The sequence below is a fragment of the Eleutherodactylus coqui genome, chromosome 2 (genome assembly GCF_035609145.1).
Source record: "Eleutherodactylus coqui strain aEleCoq1 chromosome 2, aEleCoq1.hap1, whole genome shotgun sequence".
NCBI lineage: Eukaryota > Metazoa > Chordata > Amphibia > Anura > Eleutherodactylidae > Eleutherodactylus > Eleutherodactylus coqui.
Genome location: NC_089838.1, coordinates 321,459,798 through 321,483,769, shown reverse-complemented (window position 1 = coordinate 321,483,769; position 23,972 = coordinate 321,459,798). Strand labels below are relative to the sequence as shown.

The 23,972-nt window shown below is 47.7% G+C and overlaps 40 non-coding genes across 40 annotated transcripts; all 40 read left to right on the top strand.

Moving 5' to 3' along the window:
- Positions 1 to 1,814: 1,814 nt before the first annotated feature.
- Positions 1,815 to 1,889, top strand: TRNAI-AAU (transfer RNA isoleucine (anticodon AAU)). The gene has a single exon. It is a non-coding gene; the product is annotated as a tRNA-Ile (tRNA).
- Positions 1,890 to 2,588: 699 nt separating this feature from the next.
- On the top strand, positions 2,589 to 2,663 carry TRNAI-AAU (transfer RNA isoleucine (anticodon AAU)). The gene has a single exon. It is a non-coding gene; the product is annotated as a tRNA-Ile (tRNA).
- A 312-nt stretch (positions 2,664 to 2,975) lies between these two features.
- Positions 2,976 to 3,050, top strand: TRNAI-AAU (transfer RNA isoleucine (anticodon AAU)). The gene has a single exon. It is a non-coding gene; the product is annotated as a tRNA-Ile (tRNA).
- Positions 3,051 to 3,362: 312 nt separating this feature from the next.
- TRNAI-AAU (transfer RNA isoleucine (anticodon AAU)) lies at positions 3,363 to 3,437 on the top strand. Its single transcript has one exon. It is a non-coding gene; the product is annotated as a tRNA-Ile (tRNA).
- Positions 3,438 to 3,749: 312 nt separating this feature from the next.
- Positions 3,750 to 3,824, top strand: TRNAI-AAU (transfer RNA isoleucine (anticodon AAU)). The gene has a single exon. It is a non-coding gene; the product is annotated as a tRNA-Ile (tRNA).
- Positions 3,825 to 4,136: 312 nt separating this feature from the next.
- TRNAI-AAU (transfer RNA isoleucine (anticodon AAU)) lies at positions 4,137 to 4,211 on the top strand. Its single transcript has one exon. It is a non-coding gene; the product is annotated as a tRNA-Ile (tRNA).
- A 312-nt stretch (positions 4,212 to 4,523) lies between these two features.
- On the top strand, positions 4,524 to 4,598 carry TRNAI-AAU (transfer RNA isoleucine (anticodon AAU)). Its single transcript has one exon. It is a non-coding gene; the product is annotated as a tRNA-Ile (tRNA).
- Positions 4,599 to 5,297: 699 nt separating this feature from the next.
- Positions 5,298 to 5,372, top strand: TRNAI-AAU (transfer RNA isoleucine (anticodon AAU)). Its single transcript has one exon. It is a non-coding gene; the product is annotated as a tRNA-Ile (tRNA).
- Positions 5,373 to 5,684: 312 nt separating this feature from the next.
- Positions 5,685 to 5,759, top strand: TRNAI-AAU (transfer RNA isoleucine (anticodon AAU)). Its single transcript has one exon. It is a non-coding gene; the product is annotated as a tRNA-Ile (tRNA).
- A 312-nt stretch (positions 5,760 to 6,071) lies between these two features.
- TRNAI-AAU (transfer RNA isoleucine (anticodon AAU)) lies at positions 6,072 to 6,146 on the top strand. Its single transcript has one exon. It is a non-coding gene; the product is annotated as a tRNA-Ile (tRNA).
- A 312-nt stretch (positions 6,147 to 6,458) lies between these two features.
- TRNAI-AAU (transfer RNA isoleucine (anticodon AAU)) lies at positions 6,459 to 6,533 on the top strand. Its single transcript has one exon. It is a non-coding gene; the product is annotated as a tRNA-Ile (tRNA).
- A 312-nt stretch (positions 6,534 to 6,845) lies between these two features.
- On the top strand, positions 6,846 to 6,920 carry TRNAI-AAU (transfer RNA isoleucine (anticodon AAU)). The gene has a single exon. It is a non-coding gene; the product is annotated as a tRNA-Ile (tRNA).
- Positions 6,921 to 7,232: 312 nt separating this feature from the next.
- TRNAI-AAU (transfer RNA isoleucine (anticodon AAU)) lies at positions 7,233 to 7,307 on the top strand. The gene has a single exon. It is a non-coding gene; the product is annotated as a tRNA-Ile (tRNA).
- A 699-nt stretch (positions 7,308 to 8,006) lies between these two features.
- On the top strand, positions 8,007 to 8,081 carry TRNAI-AAU (transfer RNA isoleucine (anticodon AAU)). Its single transcript has one exon. It is a non-coding gene; the product is annotated as a tRNA-Ile (tRNA).
- Positions 8,082 to 8,393: 312 nt separating this feature from the next.
- On the top strand, positions 8,394 to 8,468 carry TRNAI-AAU (transfer RNA isoleucine (anticodon AAU)). Its single transcript has one exon. It is a non-coding gene; the product is annotated as a tRNA-Ile (tRNA).
- Positions 8,469 to 8,780: 312 nt separating this feature from the next.
- On the top strand, positions 8,781 to 8,855 carry TRNAI-AAU (transfer RNA isoleucine (anticodon AAU)). Its single transcript has one exon. It is a non-coding gene; the product is annotated as a tRNA-Ile (tRNA).
- Positions 8,856 to 9,554: 699 nt separating this feature from the next.
- On the top strand, positions 9,555 to 9,629 carry TRNAI-AAU (transfer RNA isoleucine (anticodon AAU)). Its single transcript has one exon. It is a non-coding gene; the product is annotated as a tRNA-Ile (tRNA).
- Positions 9,630 to 10,327: 698 nt separating this feature from the next.
- Positions 10,328 to 10,402, top strand: TRNAI-AAU (transfer RNA isoleucine (anticodon AAU)). The gene has a single exon. It is a non-coding gene; the product is annotated as a tRNA-Ile (tRNA).
- A 1,086-nt stretch (positions 10,403 to 11,488) lies between these two features.
- TRNAI-AAU (transfer RNA isoleucine (anticodon AAU)) lies at positions 11,489 to 11,563 on the top strand. Its single transcript has one exon. It is a non-coding gene; the product is annotated as a tRNA-Ile (tRNA).
- Positions 11,564 to 12,262: 699 nt separating this feature from the next.
- On the top strand, positions 12,263 to 12,337 carry TRNAI-AAU (transfer RNA isoleucine (anticodon AAU)). Its single transcript has one exon. It is a non-coding gene; the product is annotated as a tRNA-Ile (tRNA).
- Positions 12,338 to 12,649: 312 nt separating this feature from the next.
- TRNAI-AAU (transfer RNA isoleucine (anticodon AAU)) lies at positions 12,650 to 12,724 on the top strand. Its single transcript has one exon. It is a non-coding gene; the product is annotated as a tRNA-Ile (tRNA).
- A 312-nt stretch (positions 12,725 to 13,036) lies between these two features.
- On the top strand, positions 13,037 to 13,111 carry TRNAI-AAU (transfer RNA isoleucine (anticodon AAU)). Its single transcript has one exon. It is a non-coding gene; the product is annotated as a tRNA-Ile (tRNA).
- Positions 13,112 to 13,810: 699 nt separating this feature from the next.
- Positions 13,811 to 13,885, top strand: TRNAI-AAU (transfer RNA isoleucine (anticodon AAU)). The gene has a single exon. It is a non-coding gene; the product is annotated as a tRNA-Ile (tRNA).
- Positions 13,886 to 14,196: 311 nt separating this feature from the next.
- Positions 14,197 to 14,271, top strand: TRNAI-AAU (transfer RNA isoleucine (anticodon AAU)). The gene has a single exon. It is a non-coding gene; the product is annotated as a tRNA-Ile (tRNA).
- A 312-nt stretch (positions 14,272 to 14,583) lies between these two features.
- TRNAI-AAU (transfer RNA isoleucine (anticodon AAU)) lies at positions 14,584 to 14,658 on the top strand. The gene has a single exon. It is a non-coding gene; the product is annotated as a tRNA-Ile (tRNA).
- A 698-nt stretch (positions 14,659 to 15,356) lies between these two features.
- Positions 15,357 to 15,431, top strand: TRNAI-AAU (transfer RNA isoleucine (anticodon AAU)). The gene has a single exon. It is a non-coding gene; the product is annotated as a tRNA-Ile (tRNA).
- A 312-nt stretch (positions 15,432 to 15,743) lies between these two features.
- On the top strand, positions 15,744 to 15,818 carry TRNAI-AAU (transfer RNA isoleucine (anticodon AAU)). Its single transcript has one exon. It is a non-coding gene; the product is annotated as a tRNA-Ile (tRNA).
- Positions 15,819 to 16,130: 312 nt separating this feature from the next.
- Positions 16,131 to 16,205, top strand: TRNAI-AAU (transfer RNA isoleucine (anticodon AAU)). Its single transcript has one exon. It is a non-coding gene; the product is annotated as a tRNA-Ile (tRNA).
- Positions 16,206 to 16,903: 698 nt separating this feature from the next.
- Positions 16,904 to 16,978, top strand: TRNAI-AAU (transfer RNA isoleucine (anticodon AAU)). The gene has a single exon. It is a non-coding gene; the product is annotated as a tRNA-Ile (tRNA).
- A 1,086-nt stretch (positions 16,979 to 18,064) lies between these two features.
- On the top strand, positions 18,065 to 18,139 carry TRNAI-AAU (transfer RNA isoleucine (anticodon AAU)). The gene has a single exon. It is a non-coding gene; the product is annotated as a tRNA-Ile (tRNA).
- A 699-nt stretch (positions 18,140 to 18,838) lies between these two features.
- TRNAI-AAU (transfer RNA isoleucine (anticodon AAU)) lies at positions 18,839 to 18,913 on the top strand. Its single transcript has one exon. It is a non-coding gene; the product is annotated as a tRNA-Ile (tRNA).
- Positions 18,914 to 19,225: 312 nt separating this feature from the next.
- Positions 19,226 to 19,300, top strand: TRNAI-AAU (transfer RNA isoleucine (anticodon AAU)). The gene has a single exon. It is a non-coding gene; the product is annotated as a tRNA-Ile (tRNA).
- A 312-nt stretch (positions 19,301 to 19,612) lies between these two features.
- TRNAI-AAU (transfer RNA isoleucine (anticodon AAU)) lies at positions 19,613 to 19,687 on the top strand. Its single transcript has one exon. It is a non-coding gene; the product is annotated as a tRNA-Ile (tRNA).
- Positions 19,688 to 20,386: 699 nt separating this feature from the next.
- On the top strand, positions 20,387 to 20,461 carry TRNAI-AAU (transfer RNA isoleucine (anticodon AAU)). The gene has a single exon. It is a non-coding gene; the product is annotated as a tRNA-Ile (tRNA).
- Positions 20,462 to 20,772: 311 nt separating this feature from the next.
- Positions 20,773 to 20,847, top strand: TRNAI-AAU (transfer RNA isoleucine (anticodon AAU)). Its single transcript has one exon. It is a non-coding gene; the product is annotated as a tRNA-Ile (tRNA).
- A 312-nt stretch (positions 20,848 to 21,159) lies between these two features.
- TRNAI-AAU (transfer RNA isoleucine (anticodon AAU)) lies at positions 21,160 to 21,234 on the top strand. The gene has a single exon. It is a non-coding gene; the product is annotated as a tRNA-Ile (tRNA).
- Positions 21,235 to 21,932: 698 nt separating this feature from the next.
- On the top strand, positions 21,933 to 22,007 carry TRNAI-AAU (transfer RNA isoleucine (anticodon AAU)). The gene has a single exon. It is a non-coding gene; the product is annotated as a tRNA-Ile (tRNA).
- Positions 22,008 to 22,319: 312 nt separating this feature from the next.
- Positions 22,320 to 22,394, top strand: TRNAI-AAU (transfer RNA isoleucine (anticodon AAU)). The gene has a single exon. It is a non-coding gene; the product is annotated as a tRNA-Ile (tRNA).
- A 312-nt stretch (positions 22,395 to 22,706) lies between these two features.
- On the top strand, positions 22,707 to 22,781 carry TRNAI-AAU (transfer RNA isoleucine (anticodon AAU)). Its single transcript has one exon. It is a non-coding gene; the product is annotated as a tRNA-Ile (tRNA).
- Positions 22,782 to 23,092: 311 nt separating this feature from the next.
- Positions 23,093 to 23,167, top strand: TRNAI-AAU (transfer RNA isoleucine (anticodon AAU)). The gene has a single exon. It is a non-coding gene; the product is annotated as a tRNA-Ile (tRNA).
- The last annotated feature ends 805 nt before the right edge of the window (positions 23,168 to 23,972 follow it).

Here is a 23,972-nt window from a genome sequence, read left to right as displayed (position 1 = left end):
TTAGCAGCCTTTTTTCTTTTGAAAAGTGGAGCAATGAGGCATGTGGCTCAAAGAGGCAAAATGTGCCATTCTGCCTCATGGCGCATTAGCTCAGTTGGGTTAGAATGTGGTGCTAATAGCTCCAAGGCCACTGGCCACGTTCTCCAGTATCCAAAGAGCCGTCAAGTTGTCTTTTATCAAAGTTTGCAAGCTTTTTTGATGTAGAAAAGGGAGCAGTGATGCATGTGTATGTGGATCAAAGAGGCCAAAAACACAGGCACAAATCATGGCCGGTTAGCTCAGTTGGGTTAGAGCGTGGTGCTAATAACGCCAAGGTCGCGGGTTCGATCCACGTATGGGCCAGCTTACGTAGTGTCTGAAGAGCTGACAAGCTCTTCTTTGGAAAAGTTAGCAGCCTTTTTTCTTTTGAAAAGTGGAGCAATGAGGCATGTGGCTCAAAGAGGCAAAATGTGCCATTCTGCCTCATGGCGCATTAGCTCAGTTGGGTTAGAATGTGGTGCTAATAGCTCCAAGGCCACTGGCCACGTTCTCCAGTATCCAAAGAGCCGTCAAGTTGTCTTTTATCAAAGTTTGCAACCTTTTTTGATGTAGAAAAGGGAGCAGTGATGCATGTGTATGTGGATCAAAGAGGCCAAAAACACAGGCACAAATCATGGCCGGTTAGCTCAGTTGGGTTAGAGCTTGTGCTAATAACGCCAAGGTCGCGGGTTCGATCCCTGTACGGGCCAGCTTACGTAGTGTCTGAAGAGCCGACAAGCTCTTCTTTGGAAAAGTTAGCAGCCTTTTTTCTTTTGAAAAGTGGAGCAATGAGGCATGTGGCTCAAAGAGGCAAAATGTGCCATTCTGCCTCATGGCGCATTAGCTCAGTTGGGTTAGAATGTGGTGCTAATAGCTCCAAGGCCACTGGCCACGTTCTCCAGTATCCAAAGAGCCGTCAAGTTGTCTTTTATCAAAGTTTGCAAGGTTTTTTGATGTAGAAAAGGGAGCAGTGATGCATGTGTATGTGGATCAAAGAGGCCAAAAACACAGGCACAAATCATGGCTGGTTAGCTCAGTTGAGTTAGAGCGTGGTGCTAATAACGCCAAGGTCGCGGGTTCGATCCACGTACGGGCCAGCTTACGTAGTGTCTGAAGAGCCGACAAGCTCTTCTTTGGAAAAGTTAGCAGCCTTTTTTCTTTTGAAAAGTGGAGCAATGAGGCATGTGGCTCAAAGAGGCAAAATGTGCCATTCTGCCTCATGGCGCATTAGCTCAGTTGGGTTAGAATGTGGTGCTAATAGCTCCAAGACCACTGGCCACGTTCTCCAGTATCCAAAGAGCCGTCAAGTTGTCTTTTATCAAAGTTTGCAAGCTTTTTTGATGTAGAAAAGGGAGCAGTGATGCATGTGTATGTGGATCAAAGAGGCCAAAAACACAGGCACAAATCATGGCCGGTTAGCTCAGTTGGGTTAGAGCGTGGTGCTAATAACGCCAAGGTCGCGGTTTCGATCCCCGTACGGGCCAGCTTACGTAGTGTCTGAAGAGCCGACAAGCTCTTCTTTGGAAAAGTTAGCAGCCTTTTTTCTTTTGAAAAGTGGAGCAATGAGGCATGTGGCTCAAAGAGGCAAAATGTGCCATTCTGCCTCATGGCGCATTAGCTCAGTTGGGTTAGAATGTGGTGCTAATAGCTCCAAGGCCACTGGCCACGTTCTCCAGTATCCAAAGAGCCGTCAAGTTGTCTTTTATCAAAGTTTGCAAGCTTTTTTGATGTAGAAAAGGGAGCAGTGATGCATGTGTATATGGATCAAAGAGGCCAAAAACACAGGCACAAATCATGGCCGGTTAGCTCAGTTGGGTTAGAGCGTGGTGCTAATAACGCCAAGGTCGCGGGTTCGATCCCCGTACGGGCCAGCTTACGTAGTGTCTGAAGAGCGGACAAGCTCTTCTTTGGAAAAGTTAGCAGCCTTTTTTCTTTTGAAAAGTGGAGCAATGAGGCATGTGGCTCAAAGAGGCAAAATGTGCCATTCTGCCTCATGGCGCATTAGCTCAGTTGGGTTAGAATGTGGTGCTAATAGCTCCAAGGCCACTGGCCACGTTCTCCAGTATCCAAAGAGCCGTCAAGTTGTCTTTTATCAAAGTTTGCAAGCTTTTTTGATGTAGAAAAGGGAGCAGTGATGCATGTGTATGTGGATCAAAGAGGCCAAAAACACAGGCACAAATCATGGCCGGTTAGCTCAGTTGGGTTAGAGCGTGGTGCTAATAACACCAAGGTCGCGGGTTCGATCCCCGTGCGGGCCAGCTTACGTAGTGTCTGAAGAGCCGACAAGCTCTTCTTTGGAAAAGTTAGCAGCCTTTTTTCTTTTGAAAAGTGGAGCAATGAGGCATGTGGCTCAAAGAGGCAAAATGTGCCATTCTGCCTCATGGCGCATTAGCTCAGTTGGGTTAGAATGTGGTGCTAATAGCTCCAAGGCCACTGGCCACGTTCTCCAGTATCCAAAGTGCCGTCAAGTTGTCTTTTATCAAAGTTTGCAAGCTTTTTTGATGTAGAAAAGGGAGCAGTGATGCATGTGTATGTGGATCAAAGAGGCCAAAAACACAGGCGCAAATCATGGCCGGTTAGCTCAGTTGGGTTAGAGCGTGGTGCTAATAACGCCAAGGTCACGGGTTCGATCCCCGTACGGGCCAGCTTACCTTGTGCCTGAAGAGCCGACAAGCTCTTCTTTGGAAAAGTTAGCAGCCTTTTTTCTTTTGAAAAGTGGAGCAATGAGGCATGTGGCTCAAAGAGGCAAAATGTGCCATTCTGCCTCATGGCGCATTAGCTCAGTTGGGTTAGAATGTGGTGCTAATAGCTCCAAGGCCACTGGCCACGTTCTCCAGTATCCAAAGAGCCGTCAAGTTGTCTTTTATCAAAGTTTGCAAGCTTTTTTGATGTAGAAAAGGGAGCAGTGATGCATGTGTATGTAGATCAAAGAGGCCAAAAACACAGGCACAAATCATGGCCGGTTAGCTCAGTTGGGTTAGAGCGTGGTGCTAATAACGCCAAGGTCGCGGGTTCGATCCCCGTACGGGCCAGCTTACGTAGTGTCTGAAGAGCCGACAAGCTCTTCTTTGGAAAAGTTAGCAGCCTTTTTTCTTTTGAAAAGTGGAGCAATGAGGCATGTGGCTCAAAGAGGCAAAATGTGCCATTCTGCCTCATGGCGCATTAGCTCAGTTGGGTTAGAATGTGGTGCTAATAGCTCCAAGGCCACTGGCCACGTTCTCCAGTATCCAAAGAGCCGTCAAGTTGTCTTTTATCAAAGTTTGCAAGCTTTTTTGATGTAGAAAAGGGAGCAGTGATGCATGTGTATGTGGATCAAAGAGGCCAAAAACACAGGCACAAATCATGGCCGGTTAGCTCAGTTGGGTTAGAGCGTGGTGCTAATAACGCCAAGGTCGCGGGTTCGATCCCCGTACGGGCCAGCTTACGTAGTGTCTGAAGAGCCGACAAGCTCTTCTTTGGAAAAGTTAGCAGCCTTTTTTCTTTTGAAAAGTGGAGCAATGAGGCATGTGGCTCAAAGAGGCAAAATGTGCCATTCTGCCTCATGGCGCATTAGCTCAGTTGGGTTAGAATGTGGTGCTAATAGCTCCAAGGCCACTGGCCACGTTCTCCAGTATCCAAAGAGCCGTCAAGTTGTCTTTTATCAAAGTTTGCAAGCTTTTTTGATGTAGAAAAGGGAGCAGTGATGCATGTGTATGTGGATCAAAGAGGCCAAAAACACAGGTGCAAATCATGGCCGGTTAGCTCAGTTGGGTTAGAGCGTGGTGCTAATAACGCCAAGGTCGCGGGTTCGATCCCCGTACGGGCCAGCTTACGTAGTGTCTGAAGAGCCGACAAGCTCTTCTTTGGAAAAGTTAGCAGCCTTTTTTCTTTTGAAAAGTGGAGCAATGAGGCATGTGGCTCAAAGAGGCAAAATGTGCCATTCTGCCTCATGGCGCATTAGCTCAGTTGGGTTAGAATGTGGTGCTAATAGCTCCAAGGCCACTGGCCACGTTCTCCAGTATCCAAAGAGCTGTCAAGTTGTCTTTTATCAAAGTTTGCAAGCTTTTTTGATGTAGAAAAGGGAGCAGTGATGCATGTGTATGTGGATCAAAGAGGCCAAAAACACAGGCGCAAATCATGGCCGGTTAGCTCAGTTGGGTTAGAGCGTGGTGCTAATAACGCCAAGGTCACGGGTTCGATCCCCGTACGGGCCAGCTTACGTTGTGCCTGAAGAGCCGACAAGCTCTTCTTTGGAAAAGTTAGCAGCCTTTTTTCTTTTGAAAAGTGGAGCAATGAGGCATGTGGCTCAAAGAGGCAAAATGTGCCATTCTGCCTCATGGCGCATTAGCTCAGTTGGGTTAGAATGTGGTGCTAATAGCTCCAAGGCCACTGGCCACGTTCTCCAGTATCCAAAGAGCCGTCAAGTTGTCTTTTATCAAAGTTTGCAAGCTTTTTTGATGTAGAAAAGGGAGCAGTGATGCATGTGTATGTAGATCAAAGAGGCCAAAAACACACGCACAAATCATGGCCGGTTAGCTCAGTTGGGTTAGAGCGTGGTGCTAATAACGCCAAGGTCGCGGGTTCGATCCCCGTACGGGCCAGCTTACGTAGTGTCTGAAGAGCCGACAAGCTCTTCTTTGGATAAGTTAGCAGCCTTTTTTCTTTTGAAAAGTGGAGCAATGAGGCATGTTGCTCAAAGAGGCAAAATGTGCCATTCTGCCTCATGGCGCATTAGCTCAGTTGGGTTAGAATGTGGTGCTAATAGCTCCAAGGCCACTGGCCACGTTCTCCAGTATCCAAAGAGCCGTCAAGTTGTCTTTTATCAAAGTTTGCAAGCTTTTTTGATGTAGAAAAGGGAGCAGTGATGCATGTGTATGTGGATCAAAGAGGCCAAAAACACAGGCGCAAATCATGGCCGGTTAGCTCAGTTGGGTTAGAGCGTTGTGCTAATAACGCCAAGGTCGCGGGTTCGATCCCCGTACGGGCCAGCTTACGTAGTGTCTGAAGAGCCGACAAGCTCTTCTTTGGAAAAGTTAGCAGCCTTTTTTCTTTTGAAAAGTGGAGCAATGAGGCATGTGGCTCAAAGAGGCAAAATGTGCCATTCTGCCTCATGGCGCATTAGCTCAGTTGGGTTAGAATGTGGTGCTAATAGCTCCAAGGCCACTGGCCACGTTCTCCAGTATCCAAAGAGCCGTCAAGTTGTCTTTTATCAAAGTTTGCAAGCTTTTTTGATGTAGAAAAGGGAGCAGTGATGCATGTGTATGTGGATCAAAGAGGCCAAAAACACAGGCGCAAATCATGGCCGGTTAGCTCAGTTGGGTTAGAGCGTGGTGCTAATAACGCCAAGGTCGCGGGTTCGATCCCCGTACGGGCCAGCTTACGTAGTGTCTGAAGAGCCGACAAGCTCTTCTTTGGAAAAGTTAGCAGCCTTTTTTCTTTTGAAAAGTGGAGCAATGAGGCATGTGGCTCAAAGAGGCAAAATGTGCCATTCTGCCTCATGGCGCATTAGCTCAGTTGGGTTAGAATGTGGTGCTAATAGCTCCAAGGCCACTGGCCACGTTCTCCAGTATCCAAAGAGCCGTCAAGTTGTCTTTTATCAAAGTTTGCAAGCTTTTTTGATGTAGAAAAGGGAGCAGTGATGCATGTGTATGTGGATCAAAGAGGCCAAAAACACAGGCACAAATTATGGCCGGTTAGCTCAGTTGGGTTAGAGCGTGGTGCTAATAACGCCAAGGTCACGGGTTCGATCCCCGTACGGGCCAGCTTACGTTGTGCCTGAAGAGCCGACAAGCTCTTCTTTGGAAAAGTTAGCAGCCTTTTTTCTTTTGAAAAGTGGAGCAATGAGGCATGTGGCTCAAAGAGGCAAAATGTGCCATTCTGCCTCATGGCGCATTAGCTCAGTTGGGTTAGAATGTGGTGCTAATAGCTCCAAGGCCACTGGCCACGTTCTCCAGTATCCAAAGAGCCGTCAAGTTGTCTTTTATCAAAGTTTGCAAGCTTTTTTGATGTAGAAAAAGGAGCAGTGATGCATGTGTATGTAGATCAAAGAGGCCAAAAACACAGGCACAAATCATGGCCGGTTAGCTCAGTTGGGTTAGAGCGTGGTGCTAATAACGCCAAGGTCGCGGGTTCGATCCCCGTACGGGCCAGCTTACGTAGTGTCTGAAGAGCCGACAAGCTCTTCTTTGGAAAAGTTAGCAGCCTTTTTTCTTTTGAAAAGTGGAGCAATGAGGCATGTGGCTCAAAGAGGCAAAATGTGCCATTCTGCCTCATGGCGCATTAGCTCAGTTGGGTTAGAATGTGGTGCTAATAGCTCCAAGGCCACTGGCCACGTTCTCCAGTATCCAAAGAGCCGTCAAGTTGTCTTTTATCAAAGTTTGCAAGCTTTTTTGATGTAGAAAAGGGAGCAGTGATGCATGTGTATGTGGATCAAAGAGGCCAAAAACACAGGCGCAAATCATGGCCGGTTAGCTCAGTTGGGTTAGAGCGTGGTGCTAATAACGCCAAGGTCGCGGGTTCGATCCCCGTACGGGCCAGCTTACGTAGTGTCTGAAGAGCCGACAAGCTCTTCTTTGGAAAAGTTAGCAGCCTTTTTTCTTTTGAAAAGTGGAGCAATGAGGCATGTGGCTCAAAGAGGCAAAATGTGCCATTCTGCCTCATGGCGCATTAGCTCAGTTGGGTTAGAATGTGGTGCTAATAGCTCCAAGGCCACTGGCCACGTTCTCCAGTATCCAAAGAGCCGTCAAGTTGTCTTTTATCAAAGTTTGCAAGCTTTTTTGATGTAGAAAAGGGAGCAGTGATGCATGTGTATGTGGATCAAAGAGGCCAAAAACACAGGCGCAAATCATGGCCGGTTAGCTCAGTTGGGTTAGAGCGTGGTGCTAATAACGCCAAGGTCACGGGTTCGATCCCCGTACGGGCCAGCTTACGTTGTGCCTGAAGAGCCGACAAGCTCTTCTTTGGAAAAGTTAGCAGCCTTTTTTCTTTTGAAAAGTGGAGCAATGAGGCATGTGGCTCAAAGAGGCAAAATGTGCCATTCTGCCTCATGGCGCATTAGCTCAGTTGGGTTAGAATGTGGTGCTAATAGCTCCAAGGCCACTGGCCACGTTCTCCAGTATCCAAAGAGACGTCAAGTTGTCTTTTATCAAAGTTTGCAAGCTTTTTTGATGTAGAAAAGGGAGCAGTGATGCATGTGTATGTAGATCAAAGAGGCCAAAAACACAGACACAAATCATGGCCGGTTAGCTCAGTTGGGTTAGAGCGTGGTGCTAATAACGCCAAGGTCGCGGGTTCGATCCCCGTACGGGCCAGCTTACGTAGTGTCTGAAGAGCCGACAAGCTCTTCTTTGGAAAAGTTAGCAGCCTTTTTTCTTTTGAAAAGTGGAGCAATGAGGCATGTGGCTCAAAGAGGCAAAATGTGCCATTCTGCCTCATGGCGCATTAGCTCAGTTGGGTTAGAATGTGGTGCTAATAGCTCCAAGGCCACTGGCCACGTTCTCCAGTATCCAAAGAGCCGTCAAGTTGTCTTTTATCAAAGTTTGCAAGCTTTTTTGATGTAGAAAAGGGAGCAGTGATGCATGTGTATGTGGATCAAAGAGGCCAAAAACACAGGCACAAATCATGGCCAGTTAGCTCAGTTGGGTTAGAGCGTGGTGCTAATAACGCCAAGGTCGCGGGTTCGATCCCCGTACGGGCCAGCTTACGTAGTGTCTGAAGAGCCGACAAGCTCTTCTTTGGATAAGTTAGCAGCCTTTTTTCTTTTGAAAAGTGGAGCAATGAGGCATGTGGCTCAAAGAGGCAAAATGTGCCATTCTGCCTCATGGCGCATTAGCTCAGTTGGGTTAGAATGTGGTGCTAATAGCTCCAAGGCCACTGGCCACGTTCTCCAGTATCCAAAGAGCCGTCAAGTTGTCTTTTATCAAAGTTTGCAAGCTTTTTTGATGTAGAAAAGGGAGCAGTGATGCATGTGTATGTGGATCAAAGAGGCCAAAAACACAGTCGCAAATCATGGCCGGTTAGCTCAGTTGGGTTAGAGCGTGGTGCTAATAACGCCAAGGTCGCGGGTTCGATCCCCGTACGGGCCAGCTTACGTAGTGTCTGAAGAGCCGACAAGCTCTTCTTTGGAAAAGTTAGCAGCCTTTTTTCTTTTGAAAAGTGGAGCAATGAGGCATGTGGCTCAAAGAGGCAAAATGTGCCATTCTGCCTCATGGCGCATTAGCTCAGTTGGGTTAGAATGTGGTGCTAATAGCTCCAAGGCCACTGGCCACGTTCTCCAGTATCCAAAGAGCCGTCAAGTTGTCTTTTATCAAAGTTTGCAAGCTTTTTTGATGTAGAAAAGGGAGCAGTGATGCATGTGTATGTGGATCAAAGAGGCCAAAAACACAGGCACAAATCATGGCCGGTTAGCTCAGTTGGGTTAGAGCGTGGTGCTAATAACGCCAAGGTCGCGGGTTCGATCCCCGTACGGGCCAGCTTACGTAGTGTCTGAAGAGCCGACAAGCTCTTCTTTGGAAAAGTTAGCAGCCTTTTTTCTTTTGAAAAGTGGAGCAATGAGGCATGTGGCTCAAAGAGGCAAAATGTGCCATTCTGCCTCATGGCGCATTAGCTCAGTTGGGTTAGAATGTGGTGCTAATAGCTCCAAGGCCACTGGCCACGTTCTCCAGTATCCAAAGAGCCGTCAAGTTGTCTTTTATCAAAGTTTGCAAGCTTTTTTGATGTAGAAAAGGGAGCAGTGATGCATGTGTATGTGGATCAAAGAGGCCAAAAACACAGTCGCAAATCATGGCCGGTTAGCTCAGTTGGGTTAGAGCGTGGTGCTAATAACGCCAAGGTCACGGGTTCGATCCCCGTACGGGCCAGCTTACGTTGTGCCTGAAGAGCCGACAAGCTCTTCTTTGGAAAAGTTAGCAGCCTTTTTTCTTTTGAAAAGTGGAGCAATGAGGCATGTGGCTCAAAGAGGCAAAATGTGCCATTCTGCCTCATGGCGCATTAGCTCAGTTGGGTTAGAATGTGGTGCTAATAGCTCCAAGGCCACTGGCCACGTTCTCCAGTATCCAAAGAGCCGTCAAGTTGTCTTTTATCAAAGTTTGAAAGCTTTTTTGATGTAGAAAAGGGAGCAGTTATGCATGTGTATGTAGATCAAAGAGGCCAAAAACACAGGCACAAATCATGGCCGGTTAGCTCAGTTGGGTTGGAGCGTGGTGCTAATAACGCCAAGGTCGCGGGTTCGATCCCCGTACGGGCCAGCTTACGAAGTGTCTGAAGAGCCGACAAGCTCTTCTTTGGAAAAGTTAGCAGCCTTTTTTCTTTTGAAAAGTGGAGCAATGAGGCATGTGGCTCAAAGAGGCAAAATGTGCCATTCTGCCTCATGGCGCATTAGCTCAGTTGGGTTAGAATGTGGTGCTAATAGCTCCAAGGCCACTGGCCACGTTCTCCAGTATCCAAAGAGCCGTCAAGTTGTCTTTTATCAAAGTTTGCAAGCTTTTTTGATGTAGAAAAGGGAGCAGTGATGCATGTGTATGTGGATCAAAGAGGCCAAAAACACAGGCGCAAATCATGGCCGGTTAGCTCAGTTGGGTTAGAGCGTGGTGCTAATAACGCCAAGGTCGCGGGTTCGATCCCCGTACGGGCCAGCTTACGTAGTGTCTGAAGAGCCGACAAGCTCTTTTTTGGATAAGTTAGCAGCCTTTTTTCTTTTGAAAAGTGGAGCAATGAGGCATGTGGCTCAAAGAGGCAAAATGTGCCATTCTGCCTCATGGCGCATTAGCTCAGTTGGGTTAGAATGTGGTGCTAATAGCTCCAAGGCCACTGGCCACGTTCTCCAGTATCCAAAGAGCCGTCAAGTTGTCTTTTATCAAAGTTTGCAAGCTTTTTGATGTAGAAAAGGGAGCAGTGATGCATGTGTATGTGGATCAAAGAGGCCAAAAACACAGGCACAAATCATGGCCGGTTAGCTCAGTTGGGTTAGAGCGTGGTGCTAATAACGCCAAGGTCGTGGGTTCGATCCCCGTACGGGCCAGCTTACGTAGTGTCTGAAGAGCCGACAAGCTCTTCTTTGGAAAAGTTAGCAGCCTTTTTTCTTTTGAAAAGTGGAGCAATGAGGCATGTGGCTCAAAGAGGCAAAATGTGCCATTCTGCCTCATGGCGCATTAGCTCAGTTGGGTTAGAATGTGGTGCTAATAGCTCCAAGGCCACTGGCCACGTTCTCCAGTATCCAAAGAGCCGTCAAGTTGTCTTTTATCAAAGTTTGCAAGCTTTTTTGATGTAGAAAAGGGAGCAGTGATGCATGTGTATGTAGATCAAAGAGGCCAAAAACACAGGCACAAATCATGGCCGGTTAGCTCAGTTGGGTTAGAGCGTGGTGCTAATAACGCCAAGGTCGCGGGTTCGATCCCCGTACGGGCCAGCTTACGTAGTGTCTGAAGAGCCGACAAGCTCTTCTTTGGAAAAGTTAGCAGCCTTTTTTCTTTTGAAAAGTGGAGCAATGAGGCATGTGGCTCAAAGAGGCAAAATGTGCCATTCTGCCTCATGGCGCATTAGCTCAGTTGGGTTAGAATGTGGTGCTAATAGCTCCAAGGCCACTGGCCACGTTCTCCAGTATCCAAAGAGCCGTCAAGTTGTCTTTTATCAAAGTTTGCAAGCTTTTTTGATGTAGAAAAGGGAGCAGTGATGCATGTGTATGTGGATCAAAGAGGCCAAAAACACAGGCACAAATCATGGCCAGTTAGCTCAGTTGGGTTAGAGCGTGGTGCTAATAACGCCAAGGTCGCGGGTTCGATCCCCGTACGGGCCAGCTTACGTAGTGCCTGAAGAGCCGACAAGCTCTTCTTTGGATAAGTTAGCAGCCTTTTTTCTTTTGAAAAGTGGAGCAATGAGGCATGTGGCTCAAAGAGGCAAAATGTGCCATTCTGCCTCATGGCGCATTAGCTCAGTTGGGTTAGAATGTGGTGCTAATAGCTCCAAGGCCACTGGCCACGTTCTCCAGTATCCAAAGAGCCGTCAAGTTGTCTTTTATCAAAGTTTGCAAGCTTTTTTGATGTAGAAAAGGGAGCAGTGATGCATGTGTATGTAGATCAAAGAGGCCAAAAACACAGGCACAAATCATGGCCGGTTAGCTCAGTTGGGTTGGAGCGTGGTGCTAATAACGCCAAGGTCGCGGGTTCGATCCCCGTACGGGCCAGCTTACGTAGTGTCTGAAGAGCCGACAAGCTCTTCTTTGGAAAAGTTAGCAGCCTTTTTTCTTTTGAAAAGTGGAGCAATGAGGCATGTGGCTCAAAGAGGCAAAATGTGCCATTCTGCCTCATGGCGCATTAGCTCAGTTGGGTTAGAATGTGGTGCTAATAGCTCCAAGGCCACTGGCCACGTTCTCCAGTATCCAAAGAGCCGTCAAGTTGTCTTTTATCAAAGTTTGCAAGCTTTTTTGATGTAGAAAAGGGAGCAGTGATGCATGTGTATGTGGATCAAAGAGGCCAAAAACACAGGCGCAAATCATGGCCGGTTAGCTCAGTTGGGTTAGAGCGTGGTGCTAATAACGCCAAGGTCGCGGGTTCGATCCCCGTACGGGCCAGCTTACGTAGTGTCTGAAGAGCCGACAAGCTCTTCTTTGGAAAAGTTAGCAGCCTTTTTTCTTTTGAAAAGTGGAGCAATGAGGCATGTGGCTCAAAGAGGCAAAATGTGCCATTCTGCCTCATGGCGCATTAGCTCAGTTGGGTTAGAATGTGGTGCTAATAGCTCCAAGGCCACTGGCCACGTTCTCCAGTATCCAAAGAGCCGTCAAGTTGTCTTTTATCAAAGTTTGCAAGCTTTTTTGATGTAGAAAAGGGAGCAGTGATGCATGTGTATGTGGATCAAAGAGGCCAAAAACACAGGCACAAATCATGGCCAGTTAGCTCAGTTGGGTTAGAGCGTGGTGCTAATAACGCCAATGTCGCGGGTTCGATCCCCGTACGGGCCAGCTTACGTAGTGTCTGAAGAGCCGACAAGCTCTTCTTTGGATAAGTTAGCAGCCTTTTTTCTTTTGAAAAGTGGAGCAATGAGGCATGTGGCTCAAAGAGGCAAAATGTGCCATTCTGCCTCATGGCGCATTAGCTCAGTTGGGTTAGAATGTGGTGCTAATAGCTCCAAGGCCACTGGCCACGTTCTCCAGTATCCAAAGAGCCGTCAAGTTGTCTTTTATCAAAGTTTGCAAGCTTTTTTGATGTAGAAAAGGGAGCAGTGATGCATGTGTATGTGGATCAAAGAGGCCAAAAACACAGGCGCAAATCATGGCCGGTTAGCTCAGTTGGGTTAGAGCGTGGTGCTAATAACGCCAAGGTCACGGGTTCGATCCCCGTACGGGCCAGCTTACGTTGTGCCTGAAGAGCCGACAAGCTCTTCTTTGGAAAAGTTAGCAGCCTTTTTTCTTTTGAAAAGTGGAGCAATGAGGCATGTGGCTCAAAGAGGCAAAATGTGCCATTCTGCCTCATGGCGCATTAGCTCAGTTGGGTTAGAATGTGGTGCTAATAGCTCCAAGGCCACTGGCCACGTTCTCCAGTATCCAAAGAGCCGTCAAGTTGTCTTTTATCAAAGTTTGCAAGCTTTTTTGATGTAGAAAAGGGAGCAGTGATGCATGTGTATGTAGATCAAAGAGGCCAAAAACACAGGCACAAATCATGGCCGGTTAGCTCAGTTGGGTTAGAGCGTGGTGCTAATAACGCCAAGGTCGCGGGTTCGATCCCCGTACGGGCCAGCTTACGTAGTGTCTGAAGAGCCGACAAGCTCTTCTTTGGAAAAGTTAGCAGCCTTTTTTCTTTTGAAAAGTGGAGCAATGAGGCATGTGGCTCAAAGAGGCAAAATGTGCCATTCTGCCTCATGGCGCATTAGCTCAGTTGGGTTAGAATGTGGTGCTAATAGCTCCAAGGCCACTGGCCACGTTCTCCAGTATCCAAAGAGCCGTCAAGTTGTCTTTTATCAAAGTTTGCAAGCTTTTTTGATGTAGAAAAGGGAGCAGTGATGCATGTGTATGTGGATCAAAGAGGCCAAAAACACAGGCGCAAATCATGGCCGGTTAGCTCAGTTGGGTTAGAGCGTGGTGCTAATAACGCCAAGGTCACGGGTTCGATCCCCGTACGGGCCAGCTTACGTTGTGCCTGAAGAGCCGACAAGCTCTTCTTTGGAAAAGTTAGCAGCCTTTTTTCTTTTGAAAAGTGGAGCAATGAGGCATGTGGCTCAAAGAGGCAAAATGTGCCATTCTGCCTCATGGCGCATTAGCTCAGTTGGGTTAGAATGTGGTGCTAATAGCTCCAAGGCCACTGGCCACGTTCTCCAGTATCCAAAGAGCCGTCAAGTTGTCTTTTATCAAAGTTTGCAAGCTTTTTTGATGTAGAAAAGGGAGCAGTGATGCATGTGTATGTAGATCAAAGAGGCCAAAAACACAGGCACAAATCATGGCCGGTTAGCTCAGTTGGGTTGGAGCGTGGTGCTAATAACGCCAAGGTCGCGGGTTCGATCCCCGTACGGGCCAGCTTACGTAGTGTCTGAAGACCCGACAAGCTCTTCTTTGGAAAAGTTAGCAGCCTTTTTTCTTTTGAAAAGTGGAGCAATGAGGCATGTGGCTCAAAGAGGCAAAATGTGCCATTCTGCCTCATGGCGCATTAGCTCAGTTGGGTTAGAATGTGGTGCTAATAGCTCCAAGGCCACTGGCCACGTTCTCCAGTATCCAAAGAGCCGTCAAGTTGTCTTTTATCAAAGTTTGCAAGCTTTTTTGATGTAGAAAAGGGAGCAGTGATGCATGTGTATGTGGATCAAAGAGGCCAAAAACACAGGCGCAAATCATGGCCGGTTAGCTCAGTTGGGTTAGAGCGTGGTGCTAATAACGCCAAGGTCGCGGGTTCGATCCCCGTACGGGCCAGCTTACGTAGTGTCTGAAGAGCCGACAAGCTCTTCTTTGGATAAGTTAGCAGCCTTTTTTCTTTTAAAAAGTGGAGCAATGAGGCATGTGGCTCAAAGAGGCAAAATGTGCCATTCTGCCTCATGGCGCATTAGCTCAGTTGGGTTAGAATGTGGTGCTAATAGCTCCAAGGCCACTGGCCACGTTCTCCAGTATCCAAAGAGCCGTCAAGTTGTCTTTTATCAAAGTTTGCAAGCTTTTTGATGTAGAAAAGGGAGCAGTGATGCATGTGTATGTGGATCAAAGAGGCCAAAAACACAGGCACAAATCATGGCCGGTTAGCTCAGTTGGGTTAGAGCGTGGTGCTAATAACGCCAAGGTCGCGGGTTCGATCCCCGTACGGGCCAGCTTACGTAGTGTCTGAAGAGCCGACAAGCTCTTCTTTGGAAAAGTTAGCAGCCTTTTTTCTTTTGAAAAGTGGAGCAATGAGGCATGTGGCTCAAAGAGGCAAAATGTGCCATTCTGCCTCATGGCGCATTAGCTCAGTTGGGTTAGAATGTGGTGCTAATAGCTCCAAGGCCACTGGCCACGTTCTCCAGTATCCAAAGAGCCGTCAAGTTGTCTTTTATCAAAGTTTGCAAGCTTTTTTGATGTAGAAAAGGGAGCAGTGATGCATGTGTATGTGGATCAAAGAGGCCAAAAACACAGGCGCAAATCATGGCCGGTTAGCTCAGTTGGGTTAGAGCGTGGTGCTAATAACGCCAAGGTCGCGGGTTCGATCCCCGTACGGGCCAGCTTACGTAGTGTCTGAAGAGCCGACAAGCTCTTCTTTGGAAAAGTTAGCAGCCTTTTTTCTTTTGAAAAGTGGAGCAATGAGGCATGTGGCTCAAAGAGGCAAAATGTGCCATTCTGCCTCATGGCGCATTAGCTCAGTTGGGTTAGAATGTGGTGCTAATAGCTCCAAGGCCACTGGCCACGTTCTCCAGTATCCAAAGAGCCGTCAAGTTGTCTTTTATCAAAGTTTGCAAGCTTTTTTGATGTAGAAAAGGGAGCAGTGATGCATGTGTATGTGGATCAAAGAGGCCAAAAACACAGGCGCAAATCATGGCCGGTTAGCTCAGTTGGGTTAGAGCGTGGTGCTAATAACGCCAAGGTTGCGGGTTCGATCCCCGTACGGGCCAGCTTACGTAGTGTCTGAAGAGCCGACAAGCTCTTCTTTGGATAAGTTAGCAGCCTTTTTTCTTTTGAAAAGTGGAGCAATGAGGCATGTGGCTCAAAGAGGCAAAATGTGCCATTCTGCCTCATGGCGCATTAGCTCAGTTGGGTTAGAATGTGGTGCTAATAGCTCCAAGGCCACTGGCCACGTTCTCCAGTATCCAAAGAGCCGTCAAGTTGTCTTTTATCAAAGTTTGCAAGCTTTTTGATGTAGAAAAGGGAGCAGTGATGCATGTGTATGTGGATCAAAGAGGCCAAAAACACAGGCACAAATCATGGCCGGTTAGCTCAGTTGGGTTAGAGCGTGGTGCTAATAACGCCAAGGTCGCGGGTTCGATCCCCGTACGGGCCAGCTTACGTAGTGTCTGAAGAGCCGACAAGCTCTTCTTTGGAAAAGTTAGCAGCCTTTTTTCTTTTGAAAAGTGGAGCAATGAGGCATGTGGCTCAAAGAGGCAAAATGTGCCATTCTGCCTCATGGCGCATTAGCTCAGTTGGGTTAGAATGTGGTGCTAATAGCTCCAAGGCCACTGGCCACGTTCTCCAGTATCCAAAGAGCCGTCAAGTTGTCTTTTATCAAAGTTTGCAAGCTTTTTTGATGTAGAAAAGGGAGCAGTGATGCATGTGTATGTGGATCAAAGAGGCCAAAAACACAGGCGCAAATCATGGCCGGTTAGCTCAGTTGGGTTAGAGCGTGGTGCTAATAACGCCAAGGTCGCGGGTTCGATCCCCGTACGGGCCAGCTTACGTAGTGTCTGAAGAGCCGACAAGCTCTTCTTTGGAAAAGTTAGCAGCCTTTTTTCTTTTGAAAAGTGGAGCAATGAGGCATGTGGCTCAAAGAGGCAAAATGTGCCATTCTGCCTCATGGCGCATTAGCTCAGTTGGGTTAGAATGTGGTGCTAATAGCTCCAAGGCCACTGGCCACGTTCTCCAGTATCCAAAGAGCCGTCAAGTTGTCTTTTATCAAAGTTTGCAAGCTTTTTTGATGTAGAAAAGGGAGCAGTGATGCATGTGTATGTGGATCAAAGAGGCCAAAAACACAGGCGCAAATCATGGCCGGTTAGCTCAGTTGGGTTAGAGCGTGGTGCTAATAACGCCAAGGTCGCGGGTTCGATCCCCGTACGGGCCAGCTTACGTAGTGTCTGAAGAGCCGACAAGCTCTTTTTTGGATAAGTTAGCAGCCTTTTTTCTTTTGAAAAGTGGAGCAATGAGGCATGTGGCTCAAAGAGGCAAAATGTGCCATTCTGCCTCATGGCGCATTAGCTCAGTTGGGTTAGAATGTGGTGCTAATAGCTCCAAGGCCACTGGCCACGTTCTCCAGTATCCAAAGAGCCGTCAAGTTGTCTTTTATCAAAGTTTGCAAGCTTTTTGATGTAGAAAAGGGAGCAGTGATGCATGTGTATGTGGATCAAAGAGGCCAAAAACACAGGCACAAATCATGGCCGGTTAGCTCAGTTGGGTTAGAGCGTGGTGCTAATAACGCCAAGGTCGTGGGTTCGATCCCCGTACGGGCCAGCTTACGTAGTGTCTGAAGAGCCGACAAGCTCTTCTTTGGAAAAGTTAGCAGCCTTTTTTCTTTTGAAAAGTGGAGCAATGAGGCATGTGGCTCAAAGAGGCAAAATGTGCCATTCTGCCTCATGGCGCATTAGCTCAGTTGGGTTAGAATGTGGTGCTAATAGCTCCAAGGCCACTGGCCACGTTCTCCAGTATCCAAAGAGCCGTCAAGTTGTCTTTTATCAAAGTTTGCAAGCTTTTTTGATGTAGAAAAGGGAGCAGTGATGCATGTGTATGTAGATCAAAGAGGCCAAAAACACAGGCACAAATCATGGCCGGTTAGCTCAGTTGGGTTAGAGCGTGGTGCTAATAACGCCAAGGTCGCGGGTTCGATCCCCGTACGGGCCAGCTTACGTAGTGTCTGAAGAGCCGACAAGCTCTTCTTTGGAAAAGTTAGCAGCCTTTTTTCTTTTGAAAAGTGGAGCAATGAGGCATGTGGCTCAAAGAGGCAAAATGTGCCATTCTGCCTCATGGCGCATTAGCTCAGTTGGGTTAGAATGTGGTGCTAATAGCTCCAAGGCCACTGGCCACGTTCTCCAGTATCCAAAGAGCCGTCAAGTTGTCTTTTATCAAAGTTTGCAAGCTTTTTTGATGTAGAAAAGGGAGCAGTGATGCATGTGTATGTGGATCAAAGAGGCCAAAAACACAGGCACAAATCATGGCCAGTTAGCTCAGTTGGGTTAGAGCGTGGTGCTAATAACGCCAAGGTCGCGGGTTCGATCCCCGTACGGGCCAGCTTACGTAGTGCCTGAAGAGCCGACAAGCTCTTCTTTGGATAAGTTAGCAGCCTTTTTTCTTTTGAAAAGTGGAGCAATGAGGCATGTGGCTCAAAGAGGCAAAATGTGCCATTCTGCCTCATGGCGCATTAGCTCAGTTGGGTTAGAATGTGGTGCTAATAGCTCCAAGGCCACTGGCCACGTTCTCCAGTATCCAAAGAGCCGTCAAGTTGTCTTTTATCAAAGTTTGCAAGCTTTTTTGATGTAGAAAAGGGAGCAGTGATGCATGTGTATGTAGATCAAAGAGGCCAAAAACACAGGCACAAATCATGGCCGGTTAGCTCAGTTGGGTTGGAGCGTGGTGCTAATAACGCCAAGGTCGCGGGTTCGATCCCCGTACGGGCCAGCTTACGTAGTGTCTGAAGAGCCGACAAGCTCTTCTTTGGAAAAGTTAGCAGCCTTTTTTCTTTTGAAAAGTGGAGCAATGAGGCATGTGGCTCAAAGAGGCAAAATGTGCCATTCTGCCTCATGGCGCATTAGCTCAGTTGGGTTAGAATGTGGTGCTAATAGCTCCAAGGCCACTGGCCACGTTCTCCAGTATCCAAAGAGCCGTCAAGTTGTCTTTTATCAAAGTTTGCAAGCTTTTTTGATGTAGAAAAGGGAGCAGTGATGCATGTGTATGTGGATCAAAGAGGCCAAAAACACAGGCGCAAATCATGGCCGGTTAGCTCAGTTGGGTTAGAGCGTGGTGCTAATAACGCCAAGGTCGCGGGTTCGATCCCCGTACGGGCCAGCTTACGTAGTGTCTGAAGAGCCGACAAGCTCTTCTTTGGAAAAGTTAGCAGCCTTTTTTCTTTTGAAAAGTGGAGCAATGAGGCATGTGGCTCAAAGAGGCAAAATGTGCCATTCTGCCTCATGGCGCATTAGCTCAGTTGGGTTAGAATGTGGTGCTAATAGCTCCAAGGCCACTGGCCACGTTCTCCAGTATCCAAAGAGCCGTCAAGTTGTCTTTTATCAAAGTTTGCAAGCTTTTTTGATGTAGAAAAGGGAGCAGTGATGCATGTGTATGTGGATCAAAGAGGCCAAAAACACAGGCACAAATCATGGCCAGTTAGCTCAGTTGGGTTAGAGCGTGGTGCTAATAACGCCAATGTCGCGGGTTCGATCCCCGTACGGGCCAGCTTACGTAGTGTCTGAAGAGCCGACAAGCTCTTCTTTGGATAAGTTAGCAGCCTTTTTTCTTTTGAAAAGTGGAGCAATGAGGCATGTGGCTCAAAGAGGCAAAATGTGCCATTCTGCCTCATGGCGCATTAGCTCAGTTGGGTTAGAATGTGGTGCTAATAGCTCCAAGGCCACTGGCCACGTTCTCCAGTATCCAAAGAGCCGTCAAGTTGTCTTTTATCAAAGTTTGCAAGCTTTTTTGATGTAGAAAAGGGAGCAGTGATGCATGTGTATGTGGATCAAAGAGGCCAAAAACACAGGCGCAAATCATGGCCGGTTAGCTCAGTTGGGTTAGAGCGTGGTGCTAATAACGCCAAGGTCACGGGTTCGATCCCCGTACGGGCCAGCTTACGTTGTGCCTGAAGAGCCGACAAGCTCTTCTTTGGAAAAGTTAGCAGCCTTTTTTCTTTTGAAAAGTGGAGCAATGAGGCATGTGGCTCAAAGAGGCAAAATGTGCCATTCTGCCTCATGGCGCATTAGCTCAGTTGGGTTAGAATGTGGTGCTAATAGCTCCAAGGCCACTGGCCACGTTCTCCAGTATCCAAAGAGCCGTCAAGTTGTCTTTTATCAAAGTTTGCAAGCTTTTTTGATGTAGAAAAGGGAGCAGTGATGCATGTGTATGTAGATCAAAGAGGCCAAAAACACAGGCACAAATCATGGCCGGTTAGCTCAGTTGGGTTAGAGCGTGGTGCTAATAACGCCAAGGTCGCGGGTTCGATCCCCGTACGGGCCAGCTTACGTAGTGTCTGAAGAGCCGACAAGCTCTTCTTTGGAAAAGTTAGCAGCCTTTTTTCTTTTGAAAAGTGGAGCAATGAGGCATGTGGCTCAAAGAGGCAAAATGTGCCATTCTGCCTCATGGCGCATTAGCTCAGTTGGGTTAGAATGTGGTGCTAATAGCTCCAAGGCCACTGGCCACGTTCTCCAGTATCCAAAGAGCCGTCAAGTTGTCTTTTATCAAAGTTTGCAAGCTTTTTTGATGTAGAAAAGGGAGCAGTGATGCATGTGTATGTGGATCAAAGAGGCCAAAAACACAGGCGCAAATCATGGCCGGTTAGCTCAGTTGGGTTAGAGCGTGGTGCTAATAACGCCAAGGTCACGGGTTCGATCCCCGTACGGGCCAGCTTACGTTGTGCCTGAAGAGCCGACAAGCTCTTCTTTGGAAAAGTTAGCAGCCTTTTTTCTTTTGAAAAGTGGAGCAATGAGGCATGTGGCTCAAAGAGGCAAAATGTGCCATTCTGCCTCATGGCGCATTAGCTCAGTTGGGTTAGAATGTGGTGCTAATAGCTCCAAGGCCACTGGCCACGTTCTCCAGTATCCAAAGAGCCGTCAAGTTGTCTTTTATCAAAGTTTGCAAGCTTTTTTGATGTAGAAAAGGGAGCAGTGATGCATGTGTATGTAGATCAAAGAGGCCAAAAACACAGGCACAAATCATGGCCGGTTAGCTCAGTTGGGTTGGAGCGTGGTGCTAATAACGCCAAGGTCGCGGGTTCGATCCCCGTACGGGCCAGCTTACGTAGTGTCTGAAGACCCGACAAGCTCTTCTTTGGAAAAGTTAGCAGCCTTTTTTCTTTTGAAAAGTGGAGCAATGAGGCATGTGGCTCAAAGAGGCAAAATGTGCCATTCTGCCTCATGGCGCATTAGCTCAGTTGGGTTAGAATGTGGTGCTAATAGCTCCAAGGCCACTGGCCACGTTCTCCAGTATCCAAAGAGCCGTCAAGTTGTCTTTTATCAAAGTTTGCAAGCTTTTTTGATGTAGAAAAGGGAGCAGTGATGCATGTGTATGTGGATCAAAGAGGCCAAAAACACAGGCGCAAATCATGGCCGGTTAGCTCAGTTGGGTTAGAGCGTGGTGCTAATAACGCCAAGGTCGCGGGTTCGATCCCCGTACGGGCCAGCTTACGTAGTGTCTGAAGAGCCGACAAGCTCTTCTTTGGATAAGTTAGCAGCCTTTTTTCTTTTAAAAAGTGGAGCAATGAGGCATGTGGCTCAAAGAGGCAAAATGTGCCATTCTGCCTCATGGCGCATTAGCTCAGTTGGGTTAGAATGTGGTGCTAATAGCTCCAAGGCCACTGGCCACGTTCTCCAGTATCCAAAGAGCCGTCAAGTTGTCTTTTATCAAAGTTTGCAAGCTTTTTGATGTAGAAAAGGGAGCAGTGATGCATGTGTATGTGGATCAAAGAGGCCAAAAACACAGGCACAAATCATGGCCGGTTAGCTCAGTTGGGTTAGAGCGTGGTGCTAATAACGCCAAGGTCGCGGGTTCGATCCCCGTACGGGCCAGCTTACGTAGTGTCTGAAGAGCCGACAAGCTCTTCTTTGGAAAAGTTAGCAGCCTTTTTTCTTTTGAAAAGTGGAGCAATGAGGCATGTGGCTCAAAGAGGCAAAATGTGCCATTCTGCCTCATGGCGCATTAGCTCAGTTGGGTTAGAATGTGGTGCTAATAGCTCCAAGGCCACTGGCCACGTTCTCCAGTATCCAAAGAGCCGTCAAGTTGTCTTTTATCAAAGTTTGCAAGCTTTTTTGATGTAGAAAAGGGAGCAGTGATGCATGTGTATGTGGATCAAAGAGGCCAAAAACACAGGCGCAAATCATGGCCGGTTAGCTCAGTTGGGTTAGAGCGTGGTGCTAATAACGCCAAGGTCGCGGGTTCGATCCCCGTACGGGCCAGCTTACGTAGTGTCTGAAGAGCCGACAAGCTCTTCTTTGGAAAAGTTAGCAGCCTTTTTTCTTTTGAAAAGTGGAGCAATGAGGCATGTGGCTCAAAGAGGCAAAATGTGCCATTCTGCCTCATGGCGCATTAGCTCAGTTGGGTTAGAATGTGGTGCTAATAGCTCCAAGGCCACTGGCCACGTTCTCCAGTATCCAAAGAGCCGTCAAGTTGTCTTTTATCAAAGTTTGCAAGCTTTTTTGATGTAGAAAAGGGAGCAGTGATGCATGTGTATGTGGATCAAAGAGGCCAAAAACACAGGCGCAAATCATGGCCGGTTAGCTCAGTTGGGTTAGAGCGTGGTGCTAATAACGCCAAGGTTGCGGGTTCGATCCCCGTACGGGCCAGCTTACGTAGTGTCTGAAGAGCCGACAAGCTCTTCTTTGGATAAGTTAGCAGCCTTTTTTCTTTTGAAAAGTGGAGCAATGAGGCATGTGGCTCAAAGAGGCAAAATGTGCCATTCTGCCTCATGGCGCATTAGCTCAGTTGGGTTAGAATGTGGTGCTAATAGCTCCAAGGCCACTGGCCACGTTCTCCAGTATCCAAAGAGCCGTCAAGTTGTCTTTTATCAAAGTTTGCAAGCTTTTTGATGTAGAAAAGGGAGCAGTGATGCATGTGTATGTGGATCAAAGAGGCCAAAAACACAGGCACAAATCATGGCCGGTTAGCTCAGTTGGGTTAGAGCGTGGTGCTAATAACGCCAAGGTCGCGGGTTCGATCCCCGTACGGGCCAGCTTACGTAGTGTCTGAAGAGCCGACAAGCTCTTCTTTGGAAAAGTTAGCAGCCTTTTTTCTTTTGAAAAGTGGAGCAATGAGGCATGTGGCTCAAAGAGGCAAAATGTGCCATTCTGCCTCATGGCGCATTAGCTCAGTTGGGTTAGAATGTGGTGCTAATAGCTCCAAGGCCACTGGCCACGTTCTCCAGTATCCAAAGAGCCGTCAAGTTGTCTTTTATCAAAGTTTGCAAGCTTTTTTGATGTAGAAAAGGGAGCAGTGATGCATGTGTATGTGGATCAAAGAGGCCAAAAACACAGGCGCAAATCATGGCCGGTTAGCTCAGTTGGGTTAGAGCGTGGTGCTAATAACGCCAAGGTCGCGGGTTCGATCCCCGTACGGGCCAGCTTACGTAGTGTCTGAAGAGCCGACAAGCTCTTCTTTGGAAAAGTTAGCAGCCTTTTTTCTTTTGAAAAGTGGAGCAATGAGGCATGTGGCTCAAAGAGGCAAAATGTGCCATTCTGCCTCATGGCGCATTAGCTCAGTTGGGTTAGAATGTGGTGCTAATAGCTCCAAGGCCACTGGCCACGTTCTCCAGTATCCAAAGAGCCGTCAAGTTGTCTTTTATCAAAGTTTGCAAGCTTTTTTGATGTAGAAAAGGGAGCAGTGATGCATGTGTATGTGGATCAAAGAGGCCAAAAACACAGGCGCAAATCATGGCCGGTTAGCTCAGTTGGGTTAGAGCGTGGTGCTAATAACGCCAAGGTCGCGGGTTCGATCCCCGTACGGGCCAGCTTACGTAGTGTCTGAAGAGCCGACAAGCTCTTCTTTGGATAAGTTAGCAGCCTTTTTTCTTTTGAAAAGTGGAGCAATGAGGCATGTGGCTCAAAGAGGCAAAATGTGCCATTCTGCCTCATGGCGCATTAGCTCAGTTGGGTTAGAATGTGGTGCTAATAGCTCCAAGGCCACTGGCCACGTTCTCCAGTATCCAAAGAGCCGTCAAGTTGTCTTTTATCAAAGTTTGCAAGCTTTTTGATGTAGAAAAGGGAGCAGTGATGCATGTGTATGTGGATCAAAGAGGCCAAAAACACAGGCACAAATCATGGCCGGTTAGCTCAGTTGGGTTAGAGCGTGGTGCTAATAACGCCAAGGTCGCGGGTTCGATCCCCGTACGGGCCAGCTTACGTAGTGTCTGAAGAGCCGACAAGCTCTTCTTTGGAAAAGTTAGCAGCCTTTTTTCTTTTGAAAAGTGGAGCAATGAGGCATGTGGCTCAAAGAGGCAAAATGTGCCATTCTGCCTCATGGCGCATTAGCTCAGTTGGGTTAGAATGTGGTGCTAATAGCTCCAAGGCCACTGGCCACGTTCTCCAGTATCCAAAGAGCCGTCAAGTTGTCTTTTATCAAAGTTTGCAAGCTTTTTTGATGTAGAAAAGGGAGCAGTGATGCATGTGTATGTGGATCAAAGAGGCCAAAAACACAGGCGCAAATCATAGCCGGTTAGCTCAGTTGGGTTAGAGCGTGGTGCTAATAACGCCAAGGTCACGGGTTCGATCCCCGTACGGGTCAGCTTACGTAGTGTCTGAAGAGCCGACAAGCTCTTCTTTGGAAAAGTTAGCAGCCTTTTTTCTTTTGAAAAGTGGAGCAATGAGGCATGTGGCTCAAAGAGGCAAAATGTGCCATTCTGCCTCATGGCGCATTAGCTCAGTTGGGTTAGAATGTGGTGCTAATAGCTCCAAGGCCACTGGCCACGTTCTCCAGTATCCAAAGAGCCGTCAAGTTGTCTTTTATCAAAGTTTGCAAGCTTTTTTGATGTAGAAAAGGGAGCAGTGATGCATGTGTATGTGGATCAAAGAGGCCAAAAACACAGGCGCAAATCATGGCCGGTTAGCTCAGTTGGGTTAGAGCGTGGTGCTAATAAGGCCAAGGTCGCGGGTTCGATCCCCATACGGGCCAGCTTACGTAGTGTCTGAAGAGCCGACAAGCT